Here is a 10,375-nt window from a genome sequence, read left to right as displayed (position 1 = left end):
GAAGAGATAGCCAGGTCTTTTCTCCCTTCGGAGCCTCTAGTGGGTGGAACCGCTGACTTTTCGGGTTAGCTGGCAAGTACTTAGTCTTTGCGCCACCAAGACTCCTTAAAGGTGTAAAACTGTTGTTGGGTGCCATCAAGTCAGTTCGGACTCATACTGACCTTATGTATAATAGAACAGAAAGTTGCCTAGTCTTCTGCTGTTCTCACAATTGTCAACAGTAGCCAAGCTTAATGTGTAAGGAATGTGAAGAATTATATCTATGCGCAAAAAGTTTTGAAAAACAGAAACTCCAAGGTCACACTAAAGCTGTGTTTTAGGGGAAATTTACTATAGAAACACCGTCCTGGCCCTGTTTTCATGGCAGTGTATAATCACTATTGATAAGATGGGATATAAAAATCTGAAAGACGATTCTTTGTTGGAACATTTTTTACTTTTTAGTCATAAGTGTTGCCTGATTTGCAAATTGTATATTAAGTAAACTTCAAATAAATTTTTATTATTGGCTTAATAGTATTTTTGGTTTGACGAAATCTTCTTGGTTCTCCTGGGATTCAGATTTCTGGGTTCATGGGATTGGGGCATTAACTCATCCACACCATCGATCCCTAAGTGTCCTTTTAAACTTTGAAGGAACTGGCTCCGTGGAGTCACCTTCAAGTCAAACGGTAGTTTAGCAGGCAGCTTAGTGAAGAGCATTTTTGCCTTGGGCATTAGGTTCTTTTGGAAAATCATCTATGTGCAGCCAGCCTTGAGAAGCAGAAACTTCAGGGTCTAATTAGAGGCTGGTTTAGGATGCATGGCATGTCCTTGGTGACTTTCTGTAACCTGCCCTGTGCTTCTTCAAATGCGGGTTCCTTTGCTGTCCTATTAGCCAGTGGAAATAAGACAGATGACACACCACCAGTTGCAAAGGAAACAAAGTGGAAATTTATCGTTTCCACAAACAAGGAGCAACCTGGGGCCTAGCAGCCAAAAGACCACGCACTTCCAACCCCAGGGGGGCTTGGGTTGTCCCCAAGGGCCAGGATTGGAGCCCAAAATCTCACACCCCAATCCCTCTCATGTCTGTATTTTCAGGTACTGAGTCATTTGTACAGGAAGGGAACTTTCACTTTACAAATGGGCTCAGGTCCAGCTGTGTGCTGAAGTACATCTTCCTCTTCGGGGGAAGTTCAGGTCAAGGGTCAAGTTCAGGGCCACGGCTCTTCAGGTCCTGCGCTTGGGCCAAGATCTTGGTTTGGGCATGCGCACGGTTTTGGTGCCAAATTCAAACCGTGGTTAGGGCTCAGCAGTGAGGTTGGGCTGGGTTAGAAACCACAGTTTGCCAGGGAGATGGAGAGATGTAGCGGAGCTGGGGGAAGCCTCGGTGGCGGCACCAAGGGTTACAGTGGAGCCCTGGTGATGCAGGAATTAAGCGTTCAGCTGCTAACCAAAATGTCGGCAGTGCCTATCCGCCAGCTACTCCTTGGAAACCCTATGGAGCAGTTCTACTCTGTCTTATTGGGTCGCTGTTAGTTAGAATTGACTGGATGGCAACGGGCTTGGCTTTTTTTTTTTTTTTTTAAGGGTTGCTGTGGCAGTGTCTCACCCAGCTGTTCTGTAGAATTAATCCCATTTTACACACAGAGAAACAGGTTTAGGGAGGAAGCAAGTCTAGCACTCTGTTTTCCTTCCCTGTCCCTCAAATGCAGCCTTGTGCTAGGAAAGACATTTGATGCATTTTGGGGGTTAAATGGGGAAGGGATTTATTTCCTGAGCACAAAATACATCAGAAATTAACCAGTTACTAAAGATTGTCCTATTAAAAGGTATTTAAAAATTTTTATCATCAAGTATCATTTGGATCCTGACTGCTGCTTGATGATTATAACATTAATCTCTTGTTGAATTTTTGGCAGATTCCCCTTGACAACTGTTTCGTACCTTTTTTGTTCTTCTCAAGCCTTCAGCAGATAGGACCTTTTCTCTTGATTTACTGAAATTAGGGTATCCAACAGTGGGTTTCTTCATCTATGTATTTAGACTGTTTCTCCTTTGAGACACAGTCAGGTCTTCCTTTTTTTTTTTTTTTCCTTTTAAGCTTTGGCCTTAGAACATCCTTATTGGACCATGTCATCCCTCCTCTTCCCCCTGCACTTCTGCCCTCATTGGATTTCTACCCACTCACTGTCCTTAATACTTGGTAATCTAGTTTATGATATTACAACCAGAACTTGTGATGCTTTCTACCGCAAAAATCTATTTATATCCCCATCTTCCCCATGTCCATAAATGTTACCACCAGCTACCTGGTTTCTTAAATCAGACACCCGGGATTGATTATCAACTCCCCCCCATTCAATCCATCAATATTCTTCTCAATTTTAGTAATAAAATAATAATAGTCAGTGTTTATACTACATACTAGGCAATGCACTAAGAATTTTGCAAGTATTATTTAAGCCTCGTACCAACTGTATAAAGAGCCCTGGTGGCACAGTCATTAAGTGCTTGGCTGCTAACTGAAAGGTCAGTGGTTCGAACCCATTAGCTACTCTATGGGAGAAAGATGTAGCAGTCTACTTTTTTGAGATTACAACCTCTGGAATCGTTGTACTCTGCCCTGTAGGGTTGATATGAGTCAGAATTGACTCCACAGCAATGGATCAGGTAGTAGTCCAACCCTATATACTTGATTCTGTTATATATATTTTTTCTTTTTAAAGTTGAAGAAATTGAGCCAAGTGAGGTTACAGAGCTAAAGTTACATGGCTAAAAAGAGGTGGAGCCAGAACTTGGATTCAGATACTCTTAGAGTTCAGACTCTCAAATAGTTCACTTTTGCCCATCTCTACTATTACTGCCCTAGACCGTGCCACCATCATAGAGCATAGACAGTGCTGTACTCTGGTTGTCTTCCAACTGAAATCCTAGCTTCTGCCTTTACCTGCCTTTACACTCCAGCAAGAGTGGTCTTAAAATGGAAGTTATCTCATTCCCATGACACTAAAATTTAGGAATTTCCATTGCTTTTAAAATAAAATCCACTTTCTTGTCATGGCCTACAGGCCCATCATGACCTGTCCCCTAATTGCCCCTTTCATTATACTTTATGGCACACATTCCCACCCAAATTATGCTCCAGCAACATTGTTCTTTTAGTTTCTTGAATACCCCAAGCTCTTTCACGCCTCCAGGACTCTGCACATGCTTTCTCTTCTACCTGTAACACTATTGCTCTGACTCCTTGTACATCCAGCTCCTTTCATCCTTTAGAAATCAGCTTAAGTATCACCACTTGAGGGTGCCCTTCCATAACCACTCATACTTGTGATTATTTTCTCTATAGTACTTATCATGATGAGAAATTATTTTGTGTATCTGTTTACTTGATTTTTGTGTCTCTCCCCAAGAAAAGAAAAGATCTAAGAGGTCAGGAACCCTGCCTGCCTTGTTCCTAATTATATTCTCAAAGTCTAGTATAGTTCTTAGTAGGTAGTAGGCACACAGATATTGATTGGTTGGTTGGTTGAATCACACAGACTCCTTTCTAAAAAGTTTCTTTAAAACTCCTGGATCTTTATCAACAAAGTAAAAGGACAACTTACATATTGGGAGAAAATTTTAGGGAACCAGATATCAGATAAAGGCCTAATATCCAATGTGTATATGTATATGTGTGTGTGTATATATATATATATTCATATATGTGGGGGTGTGTGTATGTATATATATATAATATATATATATACACACACATATATGTATATTTTCCACAACTTAACAACAGAAAGACAAGAAACCCAACCAAAAAATGTGTAAAGACTTGAACACCAAAGAAGATAGATTGTCAACAAGCACATGAAAAGATGTTCAACATCATTAGCCATTAGGGAGATGCAAATTAAAACCACAGTGAGAGATCATGTCACCCCCACTAGAACGATGATTAAAAAAAAGGGAAAACAACAGATGCTGGCAAGGTTGTGGAGAAACTGAACCCCTCATCCATTGCTGGTGGGAATGTAAAATGGAAAACAGTTTGGCTGTTCCACCAAAACTTGGACATAGAAGTACCATATGACCTAGCAATCCCAACCCTATGTATATACCTAGAAGAAATGAAGGCTGAAACAGAAACCTGTACACCACTGTTCATTGCAGCACTTTTCACAATAGCCAAAAGGTGGGAACAACTGAAATGTCCATCAGCAGATGGATGGTTAAACATTCCTTTTTTTCATAAAGAGAAATGAAGTTCTCATGCATGCCGCAGCGTGGATGAATCTTGAAAACATGCTAAGTGAAGTCAGTCACAAAAGGACAAATACTATGTGATCTCACTTATATAAAATAAGCAAATGTATAGAAACCAAAGATAGTCTCCAAAAAGGTGGAAGGAGGAGGGAAAGGGGAGTTTTTGTTTGTGGGGCATTGAGTTTATGTTGATGGTGGTGAAATATTTTGGAAAACGTAGCGATAATGGTGGCACAACATGAAAAATGTGATCAATGTCATTGAGCTGTAAATGTGGTAGTTGTATTGGTGAATGTTTTGGTGTGTATATTTTCACCACAATAGAATAAAAAAGGAAACTCCTGGATCATCAAAGGAGGAAGGAAACTAACATTGGGACCCTTTGAGAATAAGACGTTGCTAGGCTTTCTCTTTTTGGTTTTTTTTAGGCTTTCTCTTCCTTTCTGTTTCTTCATGTAGATCATTTCTTCTGAGGTTTAGTGCATGCATGTCCTGACAGACTGCCTGTAGCCTCTCCCTACTCCATTTTATGCTATGTTCGGCTGCCAGTGTAATTTGGTCTTGCCAGTTTCCTGCTCACAAACCTTCAGTTTCACCCCAGCAACTGCCATAAAATACCCAGCCTCCCTGGTCTGGCACTGAAGGCCTCCCTGATATATCATCTTAGGTTTATCTCCCTGACTTCTAATTCCCTAAGAGACCCCCTTGTTATCCTGTTTTGTTACTTTGCCCATATGGTTCCTCTTGATGAGAATTTAGTTCACCTGTTAAATCTAACCTATCTTGCAAGGCAAGACTTGTTCATATAAAATGAAATAATGTAGATGAAAGGACTTCTCAAATTACGTAGGTATGTATATGTATGTGTGTGTGTGTGTGTATAATTAGTAGAAAAGTGGCGTGGGAAGCAAAGCTAATATTCCCCCCTGTGATGGTTAAGATTATGTGTCAACTTTGCTGGGCCACGATTCTCAGTGGTCTGGCAGTGGTATGATGTTGGCATCACCCCCATGATGGGATCTGCTGTGAGTAGCCAGTCAGTTTAAAGAGAGTTTCCTTGGGCATGTGGCCTGAATCGAATATAAGTGGACATTCTGGCAAGGCTCGTGGCTTTTTGCTTGTGGTGGATCCTGCAGCTGGCTTCTGTTTGTCTGACCTCCAGTTCTTGGGACTTGATCTAGCAGCTTACCTGCAATCTTGCCTACCGATCTTGGGATTCATCTATCTTTGCAGCCTGTAGCAAGAGCCCTGCTTTTTGACCTGGCGATCTTGGGTTTGCCAGCCTCTGCAGCTACGTGAATCAGGAGAAGCCCCTATCCTGACCCATGGACTTGGGACATTCCAGCCTCTACAACCATGTGAGCCATTTCCTTGATATAAATTCTCTCTGTATGTATTTATATGCATTACTGGTTTTGCTTCTCTAGAGAACCGAGCCTAAGATACCCCCTCTCTCCAATCTTCTTTTACGTGTAGAGCTTCATGTTAGCCACTAGCCACATGCAGCTGTGGAACACTTGAAATGTGGCTAGTGTGAACTGGGATATCCTGTAAGAGCAGCATACACACTAGGTTTCAAAGACAGAACAAAAAGAGAATGTAAAATAGCTCAATAATTCTTTTTATTGATTACATGTTGAAATGATAATATTTTGGATGTTGGATTAAATATGTTATTAAAAGTAATCTTACTTGTTTCTCTTTTTAATGTGACTACTAGAAAATTTAAAATGACGTACGTTGCTCACACTTATGGTTCACATTACATTTCTGTTGGATAGTACCCGTCTAGAATGTAGACATTATTGGCCTGGCACTGAAAGATAGTTGGTAAATATTTTGTTGAATGGATGAATGAATTAATCATTAGTATTAATAATGGATCATATTTATACAGGATTTATGTCAGACACTATTCTCAGCACTTTCCATTTAGTAATTTATTTAATCCCCACAACGACAGTAATGAGAGCGAACATTTATACAGCACTTACCCTGTGCCAGGCACTGTTCTGATTTTAATGAATTAATTCATTTAAAACTCAAAACTATTAAATGGGATCTATTATTATTCCCATTTTATAGATGAGGAAACTGAGTCATAGAGAGTTGAAATGACTTGCCCGAGGTCACACAACAAGTTACAAACAGAGCTGAGATTAAGTTCAGGAGTCAGTCTAGCTACAGAGTTTGTGCATCTAACTCCTGTGCTATACTGCCCCTTCACAAATAAGCAGAGGTATTGAAAAAGGATATATTCTGACGCGGTACTGCTAGTATAGAATGGGAGGTGATTTCTGGAGGCTGTTAGAATGATCTCAGTTTTCTCAAAGTTGAAAAGTAGCTGCCCATGGTTTCGTTCTTCTCTAGACACCCTGGCAAAATTCCCCTAAGCATCTCTGAGTGGATTACCTTCCTGTCTCATACTGGTCTCTCAGCCAGAGGGATGGGCTATTACTTCTCAAGTTGGAGTCAATCCCACTTGAACCATGTAGCCTGGAATTGGAGAGGGATAGTGTTTACCACAAGATGGTGAAGGAATGCTGAGTTATATCAAAACAATGAGGTACCTTTAATGCTATCTCAGGGAACATGGAGAACAGATGGCCTTTATATTCCTTATTAACCTTTTATGGGTTTGTTCTTACAGTTATTGCCTTTTTATACTTTATTTCATCAGGGTTCAGAAATCTTAGATTTTTAATTGTCTCATTTTTCTACCTTATACTATTTATTGTTGCTTTTCATAGCAACTTCGCTTTTTTCTATTTATTTTAAGTTATGCAGCCTCAAACTGAACACACTGCACAGATGCTTCCTTTTTGAACCAATAAGGATCTTATCCCTTTAGCTGAATTGATGATTGTGTTGTTCTACAAGTCACTTTCTTAAACTACCTGAACTCATTTTTTCTGCTTCAGAATGGAAAAATGTTCATGAAAATTCACAGTGCTATCTTCCTTGGAGAATTTAGTTGATTAAAATGTTTGGGATTTCACATTTAGTCCCTAAAGTATGTCACAAAGTTAATTACATTGTCAGTTTCATTAGCGAGGCTGCGTAGTTAAATTTAAACAGTCTATCTTTCAGTGAATATGGGACATCTAGATCTCAACCTGTGGTTCCGTTACAGGAAGAGAAATGTTATTCCACTTATAATTTCCATGCGTTCAAACACATGAATCGGTTTTAGCAATCATGGTAACTCTAATGGAAACCGGTACGGGGTAGATGGAGGGGAATATTGGTCCAGAGTTTTGAAGGGAAACCATCAGAGATTTAGGAGTTGGTTGCCTAGGGGCATTGACTGAGCATTAAAAGCAAACTTAATATTTTTAGAATTGTATTCTATAGTACCAAAAAATATGTGTTACTTCCTATGCCTTATTGCTATTGTTAGGTGCCATTGAGTCACTTCTAGCTCATAGTCACCCCATGTACAACAGAACAAAACACTGCCCTGTCCTGCACCTTCCTCATGATTGTTGTTATTCTGGAGCCCGTTGTTGCAGCCACTGTGTCAGTCGTTATTGCTAGATCCTTAAATTTGGAGTATAAGAAATATAACAAGTGTATATTTTATCACTATGTCTATTGATCTCAAGATAATTTTGAGCTTTATATTTTGAACAATTATAGATATGTGCCTGTGTGACTCAAAGGAACTTATATTTATTATTCTTATTCACCAAATGGTTTAGAGCAGAGTATTTGGGCGTCCACATTTTTTTCTTTTGCTTTAATGTGGTACTTGTACATAATATAAAAATCAAAAGATACAAATAGATATTCCATGAAGAGTAAGTTTCCTTTCTTCCCCTGTAACCCATGATTCTAAATTTTGATCCCTTAGTGGTGCAGTGGTTAACTGCTTGGCTTTTAGCTGAAAAGTCAGCAGTTCGAACCCGACAGCGACTCAACAGGAAAAAGATGTGACAGTCTGCTTCCGAAAAGATTACAGCCTTGGAAACGCTATGGGGCAATTCTGCTCTGTCCTATAGGGTTGCCAGGAGTTGGAAACGACTAGACGGCAATGTGTTAGCTTAGAGAGACTGTCATAAGTACTGCTTGGCAAATTCCTCTTAGGCACCAACCCTGTGCTGTTGAGTCAGTTCCAGCTTGTGACCACCCCATGTGTTACAGAGGAGAACTGCCCTCTGCGGTTTTCTTGGCCATAATCTTTATGGAAGCAGATTGTCAGGCCTTTGTTCCATGGCACCACTGAGTGGATTCGCATCACCAACTTTTTAGGTTAGTAGTTGAGTGCAAACCGTTTGTGCTACCTAGGGGGCTTTTTCGGGCAACGGTAGCCTCAAATCACAGACTCCATCTTCTGTTGGATGTTGGTCCAGCAGTTCCTCACTCTCTTGTTAGCTTTTACTACTTGTAGAGCTTTTTTCCCATTATTTTGTCCAGATTTTTTTAGTTGTCTCTAGTAGGGGGTTAGTACGAATTATTTAATCCTCCGTAAGAGAAGTGGAAGTTGATACATTTATTTATCCACATCAACACTAAATTTAGATTAAGTCTTAGATTAAGCACCGTTTTGCTTTTAAAACTTCTGTTATTTATGTATATATTTTCCAGAGCAACTGCTGCTTTTCTAATATATACAAGACACAGAAAGATAGCTATAAGTGGTCTACAATGTATGGGTGATTAAAAACATTCATTTTGCAGGTGAACATACCACTTTCAATCTTCCCACATCCAAACCGATGAATAAAATCTTACTTTGTTTTAACCTTTTAAATGGTAGTTTCAATGAAAATATGTTTATTTTATAGTCACTGGGGGAGAAGCTTGTTCTTTATGGCCCAGTGATGACTGTTCATAGAAGGAATTGTTAGCTAGACTTGAAAGGATACTGCCAGGGGATTGCTGTGGCCTGAACAAGGTAGCTGGACAGGCTGTTGGTGATGATACAACATTATCTTTTTCTTACTAAAACAGCTCAATTAATACTGGGGAAAAAACAAACAAAACCCGTTACTGTTGAGTTGATTCTGACTCGTGGAGACTCCGCATATTTCAGAATAGAACTGCTCCATAGGGTCTTCAATGGCTGCGGCCTTTTGGAAGTAGATCACCAGGCCTTTCTTAGGTGTTTCTGAGTAGATTCAAACCACCAGTCTTTCCAGTCCTAGCTGAGCACTTTACTGTCTGCACCACCCAGGGACTCCTCTATTAAAATTACCCAAAGTCAAACATGGTTCTCAACTTCATAACAATCATCTTTTCATGATTATCAGTAACTCATCTCTTGCTGTGAAATTCTAACTTATTTTTAATGGGAAGTGTGGAACAGAAGCTCTGAAAATGGAATCTGGCAACTGAAGAAGTGTTACTTGATATTTTTCCTTCTTCTTGAATGTATTTAGCTACTCCTCAGGGTGCCCAGCCTTTCATGTTCAGATGGAGACATTTTACAAGTGTTTTGGAGACCATATGTGCAGAAAACTGGAGAAGCAAGTGGAAATGGCTGTAGCCATGTAGGGTGCCAACCTGTTCAGTCTCTCTAGTTCCTGTGCCATCCTCAGCTGGCCAGCGGGAGAAGAGGCTGACAGCAGGGCTGGCACACAAGACAGAGAGCTCTTGCTCAGGTTTGCTCTTGTAGCAGTGGGGGCAGCATGAACAGTTCACACTGGGGCTTAGTAAGCTAACCAGGTACTTGGGTGCTCAGCTTTCCCACATGGGAAGGCCACCCAGAATACAACTCTAGCTGTTTAAGGAGTCACTGTTTTTAGAAATGTAAAATCCCAGGGAAACCATGCTAAGTTATATTTTTCATTGTAAGTCTTAAAAATGTTCTTGTCCTTAACCCAGAATTCCTATTTCTAGAATTTATTCTAAAGAAAAAATGAGACATGTTCAAACAGATTTATGTGCAAGGATATTTATCCCAGTGTCACTTGAAAAAAAAAAAAAAAGAGGGAAGCCATTTAACTGTGCAACAATAGGGGATTGACTAAGTTATGGAACATGGTAACACACAGTCCATTAAAATAGAAGGAAATCATTTATGATATGTTAGGTGACAGAAGCAGATTACAAAACAGTATGTACAGTATGATATCACTGTAAAAAAAAAAGTAAATGTATATACATGGAAATATACTAGAAGTTGGGCTAT

The sequence above is a fragment of the Loxodonta africana genome, chromosome 22, assembly GCF_030014295.1.
Source record: "Loxodonta africana isolate mLoxAfr1 chromosome 22, mLoxAfr1.hap2, whole genome shotgun sequence".
Classification (NCBI taxonomy): domain Eukaryota; kingdom Metazoa; phylum Chordata; class Mammalia; order Proboscidea; family Elephantidae; genus Loxodonta; species Loxodonta africana.
The sequence above is the reverse complement of the archived record's forward strand: the minus strand, read 5'-3'. Positions refer to the sequence as shown.